General features: G+C 39.7%; 1 protein-coding gene and 1 non-coding gene across 2 annotated transcripts in view; both read left to right on the plus strand.

Annotated features, from left to right (window-relative positions):
* The window catches only part of Klf12 (KLF transcription factor 12), a 545,932-nt gene that overhangs the window by 461,841 nt on the left and 64,304 nt on the right, over positions 1–19,787 (plus strand). The gene's annotated exons all lie outside the window — the stretch shown is intronic.
* Positions 9,181–9,368, plus strand: LOC130885372 (U2 spliceosomal RNA). The gene has a single exon (XR_009058142.1). It is a non-coding gene; the product is annotated as a U2 spliceosomal RNA (small nuclear RNA).

Raw genomic sequence — 19,787 nt, forward strand, 5'->3', positions numbered from 1 at the left:
GGTTGTGGCTTCAAATCCATGCCAGCCAATTCTTTGCATTGTGGCTTCATGGATAACAACTTTAAATCAGGAAAGGTTTATTTGGGCTCATCGTTTCTGTGGTTTCAGCTTATGGTCACGTGACCCTGCTGTTTCTGGGCCTGGGATGAGGCAGAACATCCTGAGTGTGCATGCATGGCATGATGGCTACAAAGCATGGAAAAAGGGGGCCGAAGAGGCCAAGGACAAGACACACACTTTAAACTTGTACCTACAGCAAGCTAATTCTTCCCCACAGGCTTCCACCATAGCCCAAGAGCTATGACTCTGCCCATCATCACTGAGTACTACTGCATTGTAAACCAAGCCTCCAACGATTGAGTTTTGGGGGAACACTTTCTATCCAAAGCATAGCAAAATGTCTGTGTCTTCACTCTTATGTGTGCCATACCTGTTCCTAGAACACAGAGAAACTTAAGGGCTTTGCCATTCCATTCTTGGCTTGAGTCTGCCTTGTTTGTGTGTTCCCGACCCCTGCACATGATGCTGTGCTTTGCTCAAAGATGCTGATGGCAGTCCTGCAAGCGAGGAATCTAATGATCCTGAGATTCTAATGGGCAGCAGGCAGAGCCCTTCTGACTTCAGTCTGGCTTCAGAGTCTTTCCTTACCCTTGAACTCTAATACAGAGATGGACGATCACAGTAATTGGTTTATCAGTCTGTTTTTGCTCCATTTTCCTCTTCTAACACTTGTACTGAAAATGAAAAGCATAGATCTCCCATTTCCTATAATGAAGATTAAATTTAAACAAGTAGGCTCAAGACAAATCTACTTATTTCTAACATATATGCATTTCAGAATGGTGTTTAGATAGAAATAATATGGTATATTGGTGCTTATTAAGTTAGACCAAAACTTGGTAGTTTAGAATAATACTTAATTTCAATATAGTTCAGGAGTTTTTTTTATTTGGAACTTGGGAAAGGTTCTGTTGGGCAGCTCTCTCCTTTAAATGACAGAACCTGGGCAGTTCATACGTGGCTGGGTGACATTCTTCTAGAATAGTTGACATGTATGTCTAATAAATGGATATGGCCTTCGGGCTTCACTCAACACCACTCCTGAGAATTCCTAATACAGCGGTGTGGCAGAGTTCTAGGAAGCCTAGATAACAGCTCTAAGAAGTTTCAGAATGGCACTTAAAACTGTTGAACAATCAGGTCAAGAAGGTCAATCCAGATTTAACATGGGTCAGGGGGAGATAGGTCCCTTATCTTGCTGAGGAGCAGCATTTTCCTATAAGCAAGGAAGGAATTGATGGATGCTGCCTTGGAAGATAATCCGCCTTCTGCTATATACAGTAATTCAACAACATGGTCTAACTTTTTTTTGCTATTTTTTTTTTGTTGTTGTTGCTATTCTTAGCAAATAGTTTCCAAGGTCCACCTGTGTAGTGGCATTTCATTCCTATTTTAATAAATAAAGCTTACTTGAAGATCAGAGTAAAACAGCCCCACTGGTCAGCCTTATAGACCAGGCAGTGGTGGCACACACCTTTAATCCCAGTAGCCACACTAGTTGCCATAGAAACCAGGCAGTGCATGCCTTTAATCCCAGTGGTGCACACCTTTAATCCCAGCACTAGAGAGGATTTTAAAATGGAAAGAAACAGCTCTCAGACACAATCACATTTTGAGATTCTTGGAGGCAGGATCGCCATTTCAGAATGAGTTCAAGATAAGAGCCAGTAACTGGCTGTTTTGCTTTTTGGGATCTTCAGGTTGAGCCCCAATTTCTCTCTCTGAGTTTTTATTATTCATGCTTCACACCTGCACTTTGTTTAATCCCAAATGCCTGAGAAGAGGAAGCTATATGAAATATTGTAGAATTTGGCCTGAAAATGGTACATAGTACTTCAATTTACTTTCTGTTGCCTCAAATTCAGCTATAGTAATCACATATGCCATCAAAGAGGGTTGTAATATAGTCTTTTGGTGGGTCCAAAACACACAGAGGGAAAACATAGTCACCACACACTTTGAAATCAGGTCACTGGACATAGAATATGAAGAGGGTGAAAAAGAGGAAAAGTCTATTAGTCTTGGACTGTTTCAGGTTCTTTTGTTTCACAATAACTTTTCCTTTCTTTTTTTATTGATTTCTATTAAGCTCTACATTTTTCTGCTCCCCTCCCTGCCTCTCCTTTCCCTTTCAACCATCTCCCAAGGTCCCAATGCTCCCAATTTACTCAGGAGATCTTGGCTTTTTCTACTTCCCATGTAAATTAGAACTATGTATGTCTCTCTTAGGGTCCTCATTTTTGTCTAAGTTCTCTGGGGTTGTGATTTGTGGGCTGGTTTTCTTTGCTTTATGTTTAAAAACCACTTAATGAGTGAGTACATGTGATGACTGTCTTTCTGGGTCTAAGTTACCTCACTCAAAATGATATTTTCCATTGTTGTTGGGAGCCGTGAACTCCCCAGATCCTGAAAACAACTTCTTTTCCTCTGCTCTGAGACAGCCTGCAGCTGCTCTGAGTGGGAGACCTTCAGGAGTTCCTGATGGCACAGCAGTGGTTTCTGGTGCATTTGGCTCGGGTGTGGCTATCAGTTAAGGATCTCTATGAAAGCGGATGTGGTACACAATAAAGGGGGCATTCCTGCTTCAAGGATGACCCGTGTCTCTGTCTTTGAGTCTTTGGGTGTTTCAAATCTTCTTAGACAGCCAAAACTGAACAATGACCTTACTTCATCAAAGCAACCTTCTAGGGTGAATAGGGAGTGTAGCAGTAACAAATTTAGAGAGTATAAAAATGCATCTGACAACAATTAAAAATTCCATATCCTCAACATGTGTGTCTTGAATTGTAAAGTCAGATGCACATAGGTTATCACCAAAGAACTGTACATATAGTTTTCTCACCTTCCTTTGGAGGAAACATTTATGTAATACCTACTGATTTCTTGGAGGCTAAATTGTGTTGTGAAACTTATATTCTGTTTGATTCCAATATCTATCTGAGTGACCATACTTTATTAAGTACTGGAAGAATAGACGGGAACCTAATTACTATAAATATTTTATTCTTCTAGGAAAAGGACGTATATTGAATCTTATTAAAATTCAATTTATAGAAAGAAAAGCGAAAAATTTAGTATTTATTATTTATTTATAACATACACATAGTATTAATATGACCAAAAAAAGAGTTAAGTGAAATTTGAAAATATTGTAAAAATATGCAGTCTCTTCTACCTAGTTTCTACTACTAATAAATTATACTTAATATAGAGTAACATATATCAATAAAATGAATATGAACACATTGTAGTGAAATATTTTTTAATTAACTGAAAATGTTAAAAATAAACCTTTAAAAGTTATTTGGGCAATTCATACATAGATAAAAATCCTCATGTCTATGTATATAATTATACTCATGAATATTACCTTCATAATTTATCAATGGTCTCACGAATTTGTGTACAATGACAAGACTGATTAAAAACTAGGATCTGCAGCTAATTCTCTACAGAACAGTCATTCTTTAACTCTATTGCGTACAAATAAACACTTTGGTTTTATTGAGCCACTGAATTGTTTGTGAGAAAAGTGGAACAAATGTCCAGTCAGACAATGGTATGAGGCTTGCTGATTGACCCACGGAAAATGAACACTTGGTATTATTTCATCACTGAACTGCCCTGTCACCTTGAGCAGGTTCCGTAACTCTCTGTTCCTTAATCATTTACCATCTGTTAGATGGGAACACTTCCTTCATGGTTTTATAAAGATTAGATAATAACTATAAAGTAGTTTCTGGAAAAAGCTCTTGGCAGAGGTGTAGCAGGGGTAGATAATAGTTTATTATTAACTGACAAAATGGAATCAGTCTATCCAAGTCATGGAAACTAGGACCAGCTAAAGAGGTCCCAAGCATCAGATTGAGCAAAACTCCTATGAATCAAGAAAATTAGGATGAGGAAAGAGAATGCTGGGTGGTGCTGTGCTGAAATTATCACGCCACAGAGCCCTCGCTAACTTCTATCTGACAAGTCTTGTGAGACTCACCAAGTAGAAAAAGCAAAAGAATCCTGCCTCAAGCGTAAACACTTAAGTTTCGGAAAACTGATTAATTAGATGTAGGAAAGTAGGCATTCTGCGGAGGAGTTATTCCTACTCCTACTAGCCAGTGTTTTGAAGACTGGTCCCCAGCCAGGACAGGAGGTGTTGAGAACAATGCACAGCGGAGACGCTGCCCTTTGGGTCTGGAAAATTTGCTCTGCCGTGGGTATGTCCCCTGCGTGATTTTCCAAGAGCAGCTCTTTGAAGGGAAGGTAACTCCCATGAAGGAGATGAGGTCATTGAATCAGAAGCAAACTGCAACACCTGACCTACAAGTGAACTTAGATTAGGGAGCGCAAGTACACCCCACTGAGAACCAACCAGGAAATCTCCATCGGGAAAGTGAAGATACTATGTTCTTCTAGGGCCAGGATACTAGTTGGCCTGCATGTTTAGTTTAAGGGGTTCCCACTAAAAACATAGTAACTATAGGAGCATAGATGTACAAGAGCGACTCCTGGGAAAGTCTGTGCGTCCAGGTGTGTTGTAGGCGTGTGTTGCAAGATTTCCATGTGATAGTGTTTTTATTTAGATATAGAATATGTTCTTTTTTTTTTTAGGAGTCCTATTGTGAATTCTTTGGTAATGAGCAGGATCTTTGACAAGGAGAATATTAGCAATCAACTGACTTTTAAGTGTACTACTGGCTTAAGGAGTTAACAGTACTAAAAAGCCTTCTGTATAGGTAAATGCAGTTAATAAATAGCTATGTGAGTTCATACTGTATGCAAGATTTTGTATTTTGTTTGCACAGCATAAATGACCCAGTAAAATATCCTCTTTCATGGGGCTCACTATTCGAAGCAGGCAATTGTCTCTATGTAAGTTACTATTTAAAATATAGCGTAATACTAAATATATACCACATATATTTCTAAAACTAAGATCAAGAGAAAACTGTTATCTGTCTGAAACTGGAAACATGTTTCATGTAGCGGATAAAATATGAAATGGACCTGAAAAAGGGATTAATTATTTTCTAAGCAAGTGGAAGGGGCAAGAAAGAGTTTTCAAGGCAAAGCAAATGCCAAAACAATAGCATCAAAAAATTTGTATCGACAAAACCCAGGGCTCTTAAAACTCATTGCGTTTTATACATTGGAAGAGTATTGCAGGGTACCTAAATTATAAAACTGCATCATGGGAAGTGTGAACTCGGGTGTGTCTGCATGGTAAGGAGTTACTTCCCTCTATTACATAGATAATGGGAGATCATTAACTGTTCTTGAGCATGGGAATGGCATCATTAGATTTGTGTTTAAAAATAATTAAGTGCCAGTGTGGCGAATGAATTGCAGAGTGGAGACCATGCGAACAGAGTAAATGAAGTACTTACTGAGCTAATTGGATAATGGGCAAGAGAACACTGAGCAGATTTACAAATAACTGAGCTACTGAGTACAAATTCCTGATTACTGTTGTGAAGAGAAAAATGGGATGGTGCGTACCTGATCGTGGAAGGTTTCAGGGCAGCAGGAAACAATGAATGTTTGAGAGATGTCTTACACTCAACAGTAAACACCTCTTGGAAGGATAATTTCTCCTGGGTATTAGTATGGGAAGTGCTTTGGATATAGTACTTCATTTCATTCTGACAATGCTTTAAGGAAAAACAAACTTACAAATCTCACAAAAACTTGGGGAACGAAGGAGACAGGTTGGTGCTTGCTGTGATCTTCAACCGACGTGCAGAGAGGCGGTGAGGTCTGGAGGCCTGCCTCAAGATACTCTCTCTGGTATTGTTACACAAGGAGCCTATCCATCTTGTGGAGCAGGTAGAAGAGGGAAGAGATCCCCCATAGTCGTCATTAGGAAGGTGGCTTTGCAAACAAGTTTTTCAGAGTGTTAAATGATGCTATGCAAGATGGGGGTTAACATCAATAAAACACAGAGTTAAACAAAATAATCAATGATCACGTACTCCACTGTAAGTGAGTACATGAACTATTAAAGGTTTCTATTGCAAGTATCCAACAAAATACAATATGGTAGGTAAAATTTCCCAGGTCACAAATCCATTTTATAACTCATGGTTCTGTAGGATTCAGTATCCCAGGGACATAATTTGGAAGCTGGTGGTGGACACATCCTACTTTGGGCACTACATCTGGAGCAATGGTGCTGTGGCTAAAACAGGCAGTTTGGTTTAAGCAGCTAGAACCGCAGATTCCAGGTTGGAAAGTGGGAAACACATTGATAAGGATGGAATCTTAAGAGATGGGTCATAGTTGGAGGTGCAAGGATGCTAGCTGCCCAAGCATCATATGTGGGACAGTGAAGACGAGCTTGGTGGCTATGCTGGGCTTATTAAAAGAGAGAAGACTTGGAAGATAAACCAGGGACACATTTATATGTTCCTCCACATATCAGCACTTTGTACAAAACTCAGGAGAAACTTAAATCTAACAATAGTTTGTTACATTATTTCTAATAATGTTTTGTTAAATTTCAGCATATTTGTGTGTAAAATTTAAATCATATTTTCCTGGTGGTTATATTTTCCCACATAGTTAACCAAGAAGAGGCATTTATGTCTTTGTTTATGAAAGAATTAGGCTGGTTAATTTGAGGAGAGATGGCCTTTAGTATGCACAGAGCACAACCCCCCATGACTGTGTTACATAAATTCAAGAAAATTCTGTTAGTCTCCGAATATGAATGTGGCCTTGAATTTTAAACATGAGGTCTCCTATTAGTTTAATCCATGGCAACAGAAATTTTTCTCAAACCAAATAGTTCCAGAAGGATCTATTTTAGCAGCAACATCTGTGAACCATTCTAAAGAGTTGCAATAAAAAATAAAATCATATAATATCTGAAAAGAAATAAGAAGAGCCAAATTGGATTCCTCTCTGGAAAATGAGCTTCAAATTGTGTTCTAAGCCTACAGACTATTAGGGGGAGAAAGGTAAAATAATATCATATTTAAATTATTTAAAAACGGAGAGCGCCAGGCAAGTATGCCACCGAGTACTAGATTTTGTTGAGGACATTTCCAATGTCAAGACCAATGTTGACATAAAAGGAGGTAGAACTAGGGAGAAAAGGGTGAAAGTTAACCCATCTGTCTGTCCACTCTCCTGACCTTCCCCCAGTTCATTTTATAGACTTTGTCTAGGTAAGGACATCAAAGCATAACTTTTGGCCTTGTAATTTTTTTTTAATTTTTTTGTTTCCAAAATCTTGTTGTTGTCTGCCCAGTGGATCTTGAAATCCAACCTAGAGAAATATCAAGTCCCCTGACAGTTTGGGGACTGTATGGACTGCCTAGTTTGATCTCTTCTCCCATCCCCACTCCAACCCTCAATCTCAACCTCTTCCCTGCCTCTTTTCTCTGCCTTTTCCTTTATTAAAAAATAATGATGTATTTTATTGGCTTAGCATATCCGAAATGCCATCACTTTTTACTGTTACCAATATAAAACATCATTAATGAAATATTTTACACACTCACTAGTAAACTTTCAAAACCCAATATATATTTTGCATGCATAGGACATTTTGATTAACACCAGTGTATTTTGAGGGCCCGGGAGTCATCTCAGGCCGGCGGCCTTCGTGTTAAATGCTTCTGCATTTATAAAATGAGAATATAAAGCTTTTGAGAAATAGTTTAAATAATTTTTTAAGTTTTTCGTCATAATATTCCTAACATAAAATTTATCAGTTCCTCCAATTTAAGTGTGCCGTTCAGTGACATTAGGCCTCTCACAACATTGCTGCAGCCGTTACCATGATCTATTTCCAGAGCTTTGGTCAGCCCTTGGTAACCTCTGTTCTACTTTCTGTCTCTACAGCTTTGTCATCTGTGAGCACCTCAGGGAAGCGAAGTCATGAAATACATGTTGTTCTATATCTGGCTTATTTCATGGATTACACGTCTTCAACGTTCATCCATGCTTCTCTGCTTCTTGCTTGAGAGATTCCAGTTACCTCTACACTCACTCACCACGCACAGAGCACATCAGTGCCGCATTCACTTTCGGAGACTAACAGTATTTTCCTGAATTTATGTACCACGGTCATAATTGTCATATTGCTCACCCTGTACCTCCTTCTTGTATTTCTTTTTGTACCTGACCAACTCCAGACAGCCAACTCTCTCCTTTTCTCCAACACTATGACACGCAGAGTTCCTACCACGAACCTTGCTCCAAGCTGTGTCACAGTTGTATAGGGCAGCTCTGGGAGGTGGTAGAAAGATTCACACAGCTGTGAGTCCACCAGCCCTCAGTTTCGAATACTGTTTCTGTGTCTTATTAGCTAAGCTGTCTCTGTAAATTCTTTAAACCTGGCTGATCCTCATTCCTTATCTTTAAAATGAAGACAGGTCATCATGTGCAGCGTTCCTTGGCGCTCTGTTTGGCACAGAAGCCTCGGCAGACACCAGTCCCACTTTTGTGGAGCTTAATCCCAAGCTTGCTTTCCAAATAAGTATATATCACTGCCAAAGGCTAGAGAAAAATGACTTACGTTATCCAACTGTTAAGTCAATGAGATAAATAATATGTATGTAACAGTATACTTCCTAGCATGAAGGGTCTTAGTAAATGGCTGATCTGTTGTTATTGTTTAGAAGTATAAACTTCAAGAAGAAATGCTTTATGTATGATTCATCTTTGGATTTCTGCCAGTGTTCAGCAGTGTTTAGTTGATGTTCATCAAATGCTCATGGTATATGAATCTCCAAAGGGCTGGATGTGACTTCTGAGGTAGGAAATCTTAATCCCAGCTACCCAAACATGGGTGTAATGGTAGCATTTTCTTTCTTTTCCCTTTCTTTTCTGTTCAATTTTGTTTTTGAGACAGAGTTCCTTTGTGTAGTCGTGGCTTTCTTGGAACACACTCTGTAGACCAGGTTGGCCTTGAAATCAGAGACTTGCCTGCCTCTGTCAAGTGCTGGGATTAAAGGTGTATACCACCACATACAAGTGGTAGCGTTTATTTCTGAGAGAGTTAAAATGAAGAAATACCTATAAGCTTAGCAACCAACTTAACCCCCAAAGTGGCAAACAGAGCAGGACCCAGGAGAGAATGAGGGCTGGAGCTACCTTTGGGAAAAATGAAGTGCATGCTTGACTTCTTGGCCTTTTGGCTGTGATCAAGTGTATTATTTGTTCTTATCAATTTATCATGTGTTGTGTCCTTGGTCCAAGGATAAAAACAAAACTTAAATGGTTTTTGGAGGAAAAGGATGGAATGAGCATGTTCATTCCACTCGTCGATCTGGCAATGTGATTTCTCCTCATATGGTACACACCCTCGGTGACCTTAACAACAAGCAAGTAAATAAAGGATGTAAAACATAATTCTTTAGAAGCAGTTTCACCATGGCTAGGCACAAAGTGCAGTTGTGTGAGGTGCAGCCACATCGTTGTGGACATCATCCTGGAGTTCTCAGATGCTATACTGGCTAAACACTATGTACCCAGCTGTTGGCCACTGCCCTTTGATATTCTCATTATAAGGAGAAAGTTTCGTAAAAGGAAAGAAGATGGACTTTCAGTGATGAGCACTCCACCCTTCATTACCGCAGAAGGTTAAAACAGACAGGAAGCAGAGGCATCGTTGCACACGCAGCCCGTCACATGCTGAGTAAATGAGACTGAAACTCGAGACAGGCGGCTCCTCGGCTGGGAAGCCAGCAATGAGTGTCAAGTCCTGTCTAGGAAGCAAGGGGAGGAGCAGTTTCGGAAGTCCCATTCAGCCTCTGGGTATTAGAAGAGACACAGGCCAAGAAGTGAATTAAGGGAGATGTCAGACCCACAGTCCAAGGGCAAATAGGAGACACCAATCAAAAGACAGAGAAAATGGAGAAAAAGGATGGAGAAAGAAAGGGCAAAAAACGCAAGTCTCACATATACATCTGACTCCCGTGGGCATGTTTTAATGGCCTATGGGGGGCTTCCTGCATCATGCTAGGAGAGACAGACATCGTGCTCCAGGTAAACAAAGGAGGAAGCTGATGAAGGAGGAAACCTTTATGCCTCCCCTGGATCAGCTGGCACGTGGAAGAACTCAGGCTCATAAATCTCTCTGCCTGGTTTCATCAGTGTAGAGCTATGTCTTGGGAGGAGAGAAGGAGAGATATCGAAACACATGAAACATAAGAGGATTTGTCAAGATCCTATCCGCTTTCAGATGAGCCTGCTGGGGAAGGAAGGTGCCTAAGGAAAACAAAAAGGAAAAATCAAAACCCCAAAACTTTTCGACTTAAAGTCATTAATCCCAGTGTGTCGTCCATCTCCACCCATTCTTTTTATAAATGACCTTTGGCTGGACCAGTCCACCGGCCTTTGGCTCCCCTTAAGACCAATTTTCTTGCAATTTTCAGGACTTTGTATATCAAGCAGAGTCACTGAATAAAACCAGATATTTTTCTTATCCTTTCTATGGTGACTCTCAAATTGTTCCATAATCTTGTTCAAAGTCAAGTCTCTCTGGGGCACATATCTGAAAACTAAGGTTAACCCAATGAACAAAGCCAAATGAACTTTAATAAATCATTTAGCTACTGTAAAAAAAATCAATTCCTTGACTACAAAGGACTAGACAACACAGTCCCTGCCTCCACAGCACAGATGCATTATGGGTCACACCTGTAGGCACACAGGTAAGACAGTAGAGCCTCAAGCGATGCAGGCTAAGCAGGCAGTTGGAAAAGGGCCCTGTTATTTCTACAGTGAGACCAAGGAGGCAGTGATGTATGAGCATCTGTGGGTCCTTTGTTTTCGGACCTCACATTTTAATGTGGAATAGGAACTGCAGCTCTCACGTGGACTAAAGAATGACAAGTGTGGTGAGACCCCATGCATCAGAAGTTAGAGGGTGATGATTGATAAACATTAATGTGATGATGACAGGGTTAGAGAAGAAACACCCAGAGTGGGACTTTGTTTTGCTCTTTTTAACTGGGCAAACAAACATACCTGATCCCTAGTGTCACAACCCTAGCTTCCCACTGTTGCCTACTGACAGCATCATGGTCCCCATGCCGTGGAGCCTCGGAACCAATCTGGGGCTTTGAACTGATTGTCTTCCCACTTCTCTGCATTGACTCGTCTCCCTCCCTGCCCAATATCCTCCGGTGCCTGAGTTTTCTATTTCTTATCCAATTAATTTTGACAATTTTTGTTTATTTACTTATTTATTTTAATAATGATTTGCTGGCATATAGTCAAGACGTAACTACATCCCTTCTAAGGCTGTAGGAAGAATCCATCTTCTTGCCTTTCCCAGCTTCTAGAGAGTGACAAATTTTTTAGCTCATGGCCTTCTTCCGCAGTCTCTAGGCCCAGTGATACTACACCTCCTGGCCCCTCCCCAATAGCTGCTTTTCTTTTTCTGGTCACGGTTGAAAAAGGTTCTCCATTTTTAAGGATTCAAGTAACCCTAGAATAACTTATGTAACTTAGGATAGTCTCCCCATTCTCAAAACCATGTCTGCAAAAGTTGTTTTGCCATGTGAAGTAGCTTATTCATGGGTCCTTAGTATTGGAGTGTGGATGCCTTTAAAGGTTCTTATTCCACCTCGAGGTTCTAGAGCTTCAGCTTTTCTATGCTTCCATAGAAAATAAAGCCTATTCTCTCTAAAGAAAGCTTTCCTCTTAGATTCTGGCTAAGAGAAGTATGAAGAACACAATGTGTTAAGTCACAGTAAAGCTGCATTGGCCCATACAGTTTATAGTTAATTGTAGCATTGGATCATAGCTCTTAAAGAGGAAACTTTGGACTTTGGAGATGGCTTACTGGATAAGGAGGAGAACCTTTGTTCAGATTCTAGCACCTGTGTGAACAATCAGGCATAGCTGTACACATCTGTAACCCTGGGGACAGAAACAGCCAGGTCTATGAGCCAGGCATGGCTGTACACATCTGTAACCCTGGGGACAGAGATAGTCAGGTCTAGGAGCCAGGCATGACTGTACACATCTGTAACTCTGGGGACAGAGACAGTCAGGGCCAGGAGCCAGGCATGGCTGTACACATCTGTAACCCTGGGGACAGAGCCAGTCACATCCAGCAGAGTTGGTCTGCCAGTCTAGGTGAATGGTGACTTCCAGTTTAGTAACAGACCTTGTCTCAAGGAACCAAGGTGGTGTGTGATAGAGGAAGACACGTCATGTGCCCCTCTAGCCTCCACATCCACACATGCATGTACCTACACATTCATGAACACATACATACCCTAAAGAAACCTTTAACAAGTGGAATTTCTGGCTGTTTGGGTAGACACACACACATTTTTATTTAAACTAAACTTTTGTCTTTTAAGAAATTCTATAGTGGAAATGAAAACGGAAAAAAAAATGAAACTATTTTCCTGCACTACAAGGGAGGGACATGGCCACAGCCCTTTGCTTTCTTTCCTTTCTGGTCTCTTTGTGTAGCACTGGGGTCTGAGCAACCTAAGAAAACCTGCATTAGCACTTAAATGGCTGGGAAGAGGTTGGTAATTAGTTGCTCATGTGTGGAATGGAAAGCCTATTGCTTGTTCCTTCCCATTGCAGACTGCATTTTTTTTTTCATTCGTTCTAAGGAAACAGGAGTCGTTGACTGCGTCTGGTATGGAATTAACTTCTTAGTCAATTTCATACCTTCCTGAATCTCTTGAGAATCCTATGCGCTCATGCCCCTTTCTTTCCCTTAACCTTAACCCCCCACTTCTCTTTTAATAAAGGCAAACTTTTTTCATCAAACAAAATAATATATTTCCTTTATTCTTATTTCCTTCCACCTTAGGAACATTCTGAAACCAATTTTAGCACTGAACACTCTGGGTGGCTTCTGGCAGATGCCAAAAGGGGTGACTTTTCTTATTACTGTTACCTGACAAGAGGTGCTAGAAGGGACAAAGGGTTGAGTCTTGGCTTACAGTTTGAAAGCACATAGTCTTCCATGGCAGGGAATGTAAAACAACAGGAACTCCAGACAGCTGGACACATTGCATCCACACACAGGAAGCAATGAATGTCTAGGAAATGGGGCTGAGCTATAAAACAGGGTGTCCCACCCACTCCCCCCACCTGCTCCCCTCCCCCCCGTGACCCACTTCTAGCAAGTTCTGTAACATTTTGAAGCAACAACACCAACTCTTCAAATGCATAGGCCTACAGACGACATTTCATATTGAGGCCACAGCAGTGCTCAGTGATTACTGTTTGAATAAATGGATGATATCTTAGCCAGGTGACTGAGCTGTGAACTTACTGGTGGCATACTGGACAATATTCACAATGCTAAGCTAAGCTTCCCCAGTTTTCTAGGTCTTCATGTGTTTGATTTCCTTAATCTCAAAAAGTCTATAAAATGGGTATTCTTACCTCTATTTCAGGACTAAAGACTTCAAAAAAAGAGTTGTTTTTATTGAAGTCTGCCTGACACCAAAGGCCATGCATGGTTCTTCGTGTCGCTTATCTGTCCTCTTGCTCCTGAATCATCTGTGTCTACACCTAGACCTGGTGACTAACCTGTGAGATCCAAACTGTAACAGCCATGTGAGGGGAAGAGCACCAAGGGTCTGGAATGGTCTTCAGTATAATTATGGGCAAGGTTGGCTTTGGAATCCACCATTTCATACAGTGTGTGTTTCATTCTTTTAATTGTGCTATAATGATCATGTGTATTATTCAGAGGGTCAAATGAATGCTTTCGGCTGCTATAAATCCCTCTTCATGGGTACCTCACCTGTTCTCTTTTCTCATTGTATGAATCTCTGCACAAACATTTCAGTAAATTCTTTAGAAAGGAACCAAAACAAATTGTCAAGCTTTGTAACCAGATCCTGCCTGGGGTGAGCTTTTAGAGATCTGGCATCATTACCACAAGTCCTGCTGTGTGTAATTCTGAATTATTTAAAAGTCCTAAACTATAGCATAAAATGTATTTCTTTTCCTGATTCCTAAGTTATGTTTTTGTTGAAAAAAATCAAGTTAAGACAATAGTTGTTGTGTTTCTGATTTGCTGCTGACTCCAGCAGTTAACAGTGGGTGAGTGAGTCTCCAGTGAACTTTACTGCTAAGATGCTTTGTCTTTAGGGAAGACATAGCTAGAAAGATATGTCTACTTGTATCTAGTAGGGAACTCTGAGCCAGCTGGTTCCCTAAGTGAATTATACAAACATAGAAGGCTCTGGAAGCCACTCCAATAATTTTTTTCTGCTCATATCATTTGTTCATGTTAGAAAAGATAAATTCATACTATATGGTATAATAGATCATTTTCCTTTACCTCTTCCAATTTGTTTGAAAAGCTCCAGAAAATTTGGGAGGATTTATATCCTTATTCTTGGGTTTTCCACCAATATACTCATTAAGTTCCCTTTCCCAGAGAGTTTTTAATATGAATAGCAAGAACAGAACAATCAACATTCCAAATGGCTTGCAAATACCAAGAAATAATTTAGTCATGCTAATATTTTATATGCAAGACTTATACTCTGTTGTAGTTATGGAAATAGGTAGGCATATGTATATGCTCTACTCTAGGTTAGAGATTTGCAGACCCCCAAAAGATATTTTGAATGGAAACTAATATTTGAGTCTAAAGTGACTGCCATGAGGAACCACGTTAGGCACTAAATACACAAAGATAAAGACTGTTCTCCAAACTGATCAGTCAGGACACAGAGATAATGAGAATTCTCTTAAGTACCCATGAGGACCTAATTATCTGTATACCAGTCTTCCTGGAAGTTTTATACAGAATTCTGGTGAGAGTTTATGGATTTGTAACTAAGCCAATATTTAATTCTAAAATAATAAAAAACATAGCAGTAAAAACTGAATTGGTCTAATTCATGATAATTAATCTCTGGAGTGTTATCTGAAATGTTATATGCCTACACACACAAAAAGAAATAAAAGAAATAAAAGAAATGCATTTGCCAAGAGAGGAGGAAGCTGGGAGATTGCAGGAGCACAGCCCTGCATTCTGATGATGGTTTTTACCTGTTGTGCTCATCTACTGCCCCGGGAGCTTGACTATTTCTTTGTAAGAATGATGGTCTGGGTGATGTCATATGGTGAGAAGTGGGAAAGATGTAGAAGGGTGAATGTTAGAATGTTTTTCTAGAGGAAAAACTAGGGAAGCTGGAAGAGACAACGAGTATACTGAGAAACTGGGAAGAATAGGGTAGAAGAGGTAGCAGAATATGGACAATTAACAAATGGAGTGAGGATAAAGAACTGAGCAAAAGGGAATAATGGGCAGAAAGTATTATTCTGATGCCAATGAGACAAAGGGAAGGGAAAATGAGTCATGTTTAAAAATGGAAGACTATATTGAATAGCTATGGAGAGAGTGGACAACCTTATTTTGTTCCTGAATTCAGTGGGATCACTTTGAGTTTCTCTCCATTTAGTTTGATGTTGGCTGTTGGCTTGCTGTATATTGCCTTTATTATGTTTAGGTATGTTCCTTGTATCCCTGCTATCTCCAAAACCTTTATCATGAAGGGATGTTGTATTTTGTCAAAGACTTTTTCAGCTTCTAATGAGATGATCATGTGTTGTTGGTTTTTTCCAGTTTACTTACATGGTGGATTACATTGACAAATTTTCTTATGTTGAACCACCCCTGCATTTCTGGGATTTAGCCTAGTTGGTCACAGTTGATGGTTTTTCTGACGTGTTCTTGGATTCAATTTGCTAGTATTTTATTGAGTATTTTTGCACCAATGTTCTTATCCAGCTGTAAAGCCTGTGAGCTACGATAATGACCAGCCTAGCAAGAAATGTCATGGGTGCAACAGTGGCATGGATGTTATTGGAGTAAACAGCTGCTTATGGGACATCTCAATCACATTTCCACCTCAAACCTCAGGGACCATTAAAGAAAGAGAGAGAGAGAGAGAGAGAGAGAGAGAGAGGGAGGGAGGGAGGGAGGGAGAGAGGGAGAGAGAGAGAGAGAGAGAGAGAGAGAGAGAGAGAGAGAGAGAGAGAGAGAGAGAGAGAGAAAGGATGTAATAACCAGAGGATAGGAAGGGCTGGAACAATGACTTCTGGTCATGATGGGGCTGCTGTATTAATGACCTCACAGCAGCCATGGCTGCCGGCACAAGACCTGCACAAGCTCAAGCCAGTCAACACTCTACCATGGGGTGGGAAAGCATTTATGAACCCTCCCCCACCCCTAATTCAGGAATTGTAGACAGTTGATGACTTCTGGGGGAGAATCAGATTTTTGAAGGGAATGGCTCCTGATAGGTTGATCTGTTCCAATAGATGGACCCATACCCATTAGGCTATAACCAGTACAAATTGGAATTAAAAAATATTAAACAAGCGAGAACAGAAATTTGAGGGAAAGGAAGTGGGGGATGATTTAGAAGAATTCAAGAGGAGTTAGGAGTATTATCAAATATACTCCATAAAATTTACAAAGAATGAATACAAATATTTATCAAAAAGTGAACACAATCCAATTTGGCTCTTGTGAATACTATTTTAAGTGGAAGAGATAACAAAGCAAGCATTTGTTCCAGTGCTTGTTTGCAATGTAATGAATAACATCCTGTGTCAAGCTTTCACTGGATTGTTGTGACTACAGCATGAGAATTCACATTATTTTTTGAATTATCTTTCTCATCCTAGACACATATTCCATAGGAAATATAATGTCCTTAATATCTTTCTATGATGTTGCAATTATTTCTGAAAGGGCTCTATATACTTTTGTTATGTTTGTTTCTGAATGACTTATATTTTTGTTGTTATTCATTGTTATTTGAATTGTACCTTCTGAGTTTTAAATCATATTCAAATGTCAACACTCTCTAAACTGCTCATTTTTTCCAGTTTTCTGCTGATTCTCTTTCAATCCTGCCATCCATAATGATAACAGTTTCCTCTTTTTTCGATATTTATTCACTGCCCTATGTTGTGGTAAAAGAGACTCCATCTTGAGGGGTTCATGGGCAACTGTTGAATGCTTCATATTTCCATATTTTAAGGGCATAGTTTAAGCTTTTTCCATAATTGTGTGGTATCATTTCTGAGTTATTTGAAAATATTTGGTTTTTTTTGTTTTTTTTTCTTTTTTTTAAATTAATTTATTTATTTATTAAAGATTTCTGTCTCTTCTCCGCCACCACCTCCCATATCCCTCCCTCAATCAACTCCCCCACTCTGATCAGCCCTAAGAGCAGTCAGGGTTCTGACAACTAACATTTGTCTCATTTCTGGTTTTCCAAGACTGTTCACCATCTCAGAAGCAACTAAAGTCTGTCCCCCTTTTGTTCCTATAAACATTAGGATCATCACATGACTTTTCTTTTTTTATCTAGAATGTGGAACTACAGTGAAGTAAATCCTTTGCTAGGCTTGGCTTTTAGGGGAAGTTTATATTTCTGGGGGCAAAGGATATTGAAGTACATTTGCTCTTTTTGGTGTCATATTCCTCTACCTCAGATGTCTCAAGTTTTACATGTATCCTAATTAAACATTAAGGAGTTGTCTTGCTTTGAGTGAAGCAGTTAGATATGAAAAGGATGATCCAGCTCATGGGATATGTGGGAGAATTTACAAAATAGTCTGGCCAGTGCCTGGTTTTGTGTGTGTGTGTGTACAACTCAGCTGTATTATATTTTTTACAAGTTGGTTTTGATAAGCCATTTTCTCCAGGAAATTGCCTATTCACTCAAGTATGCAGATTTATGAACACAAAATTACTCAGCCTCTTATTATTATTTCTCTCTAGGCTGCATCAACAGATATGGCCCCTCTCTTATATTTCTAATATTTTTGTTCCTTGAGAAATCTGACCAAAGATTTATCTATTTTATTAGCTTTTCAAGAATAATCTGTTGATCAGGTATTTTTTTTCTCTAAGGCAGCAAATATATTTTCAATAATTTCTGTTCTTTTGTTTCTTCTTGCCTTGCTTTATGCTGTGTTTTACACATCACTTCTTGAGTTAAACGTCCAACTCATTAACTTTTATTCTAGCATAACATTTAATGTTAAAACTTCCTTTGCTGCTTTGGATGCTTCCCACAAATAGTGGCGGATGGACTTTTTCTTTTCATTTCCGTTTTCTAATCTGCCTTTTCCATATGTACACCCGTATAGGTTCTGTGTACTTGTTTCCACATCGAGGTTTTTATTCATACATATTTCCATCCTCAATTCACAAGGTGTGGTTTACTCAGAAAACACAGTTACCCAGAGAATATCATGATTTCCTATTTGGATGAGACTGAAATATTGGCTTACTTGATCCAAGTCCAAACTTTATACATCTGCTATGTTTCTGGAAGGAAAGAGAAAGTATCCACATTCTTCTGAGAAGTGTGGAGGGACTGGGGATATTGCAATGACTTGGAAACACTCTTTATAGAAAAAAAAATCACCCCTCTAGGTCACCTGCCATGCACCTGTCCTTTCTCTGTCTCAAGGTGCCCCAAAGTCTGTCTACCTAGGAACCAGACACAAGTTGGTTATAAACTTCAAACTGATAATTCTGGAACACAAACTTCAGAGTCATAAGTAACTTCACATTCTTTTTCTCCCGCTAAAATCTGTTTGAAGCAGGCAGAAGAGAAGGCTCCCCCTTCATCTCTTTGGTAGATGGTCCGGACTTAGGAAATGGGATTAATCAGCAAGATCCATTAGCGAGAAAAGTAAGAATCCTAATCTTTTTTTCAGTATCTATTGTAAAATGTCCATAACTTCTCTTGTTGGCAACAAACTAAAATTTCTTCATTTCAAAAAGTACAAAAAAAAAAGCTGCTTTGGCTTCTAGTCTGACATAAAAAGGAAGCGTTCTATGGTCACCCAGCTGTAAAATAATCGTTTGTGTCTATTTGCTTTTGTGTTGTAAGTATGTTTAGTCATCGGCCAAGGATCTTGTTGAACAGATGAGGAAATTGGGTCCCAGATAGGTGTAGGAATATGTCCCTGACCAATACTCCTTGCTCCTGGAAAAGCTTGAAGGGGGGGATACAGTGTTTTGTCTCCCTCACCACTCTGCCATATTTGAATGCTCTTGATAAACTCCCAGCTGAAGAAGTGAGCATTTATTTTCCTCTACAGCTCAAAATTGAGCTTGTAAATATCCCAATGAGCCTCAAACTTGGCAGAGTTATAAAGCCTGCAAAGGAGAAGGAGATGGAAATTTTCCATACTTCTTCCATCATCAAAGGCTGGGATTCCGGACATGTGCTATCGCTAGAGACCCTCACATCCTAGAGTTGTGACACTAACCGCTTCCATTGTGTCAGAACATAAGGCAGGCTTCTTTGCTCATGGGAACAAGCATCAGATGTGATATGAGATCAACACAAGGAACCTCAACAGCTGGTACAAATAAGATAGGCTATCAAAAGAACAGCCAATGATGGCAACACTCCGCCCAATGTATAAATCAAGTTGTATGCTGATGATGGAAAATGAAACAGGAAACCTAATTACTCATGGCCATCTGAGGCTATCTTCTGAGCCATGGTGAAATCCTGTATGGTCTTATACTTGAACTGTTCCTCCAGTATGTGAGCTTTTACCTAGGCCATGGTTGCGGCAGCAGGTGGGGAAGAGGGTAGCAGTTCTGTAGGATGTGGGTCACATCAGGTATGCTGTAGTACACAAACTTATTAAACAATGAGTTACCAGTGACGAGGGGCCTTTAAGTATAGAAGTAATTAGACTAGATTTGAATTTTTAAATAGTCACCCTGGCTGATGTGT

This window comes from Chionomys nivalis, chromosome 12, assembly GCF_950005125.1.
Source record: "Chionomys nivalis chromosome 12, mChiNiv1.1, whole genome shotgun sequence".
In the NCBI taxonomy this organism is placed as follows: Eukaryota; Metazoa; Chordata; class Mammalia; order Rodentia; family Cricetidae; genus Chionomys; species Chionomys nivalis.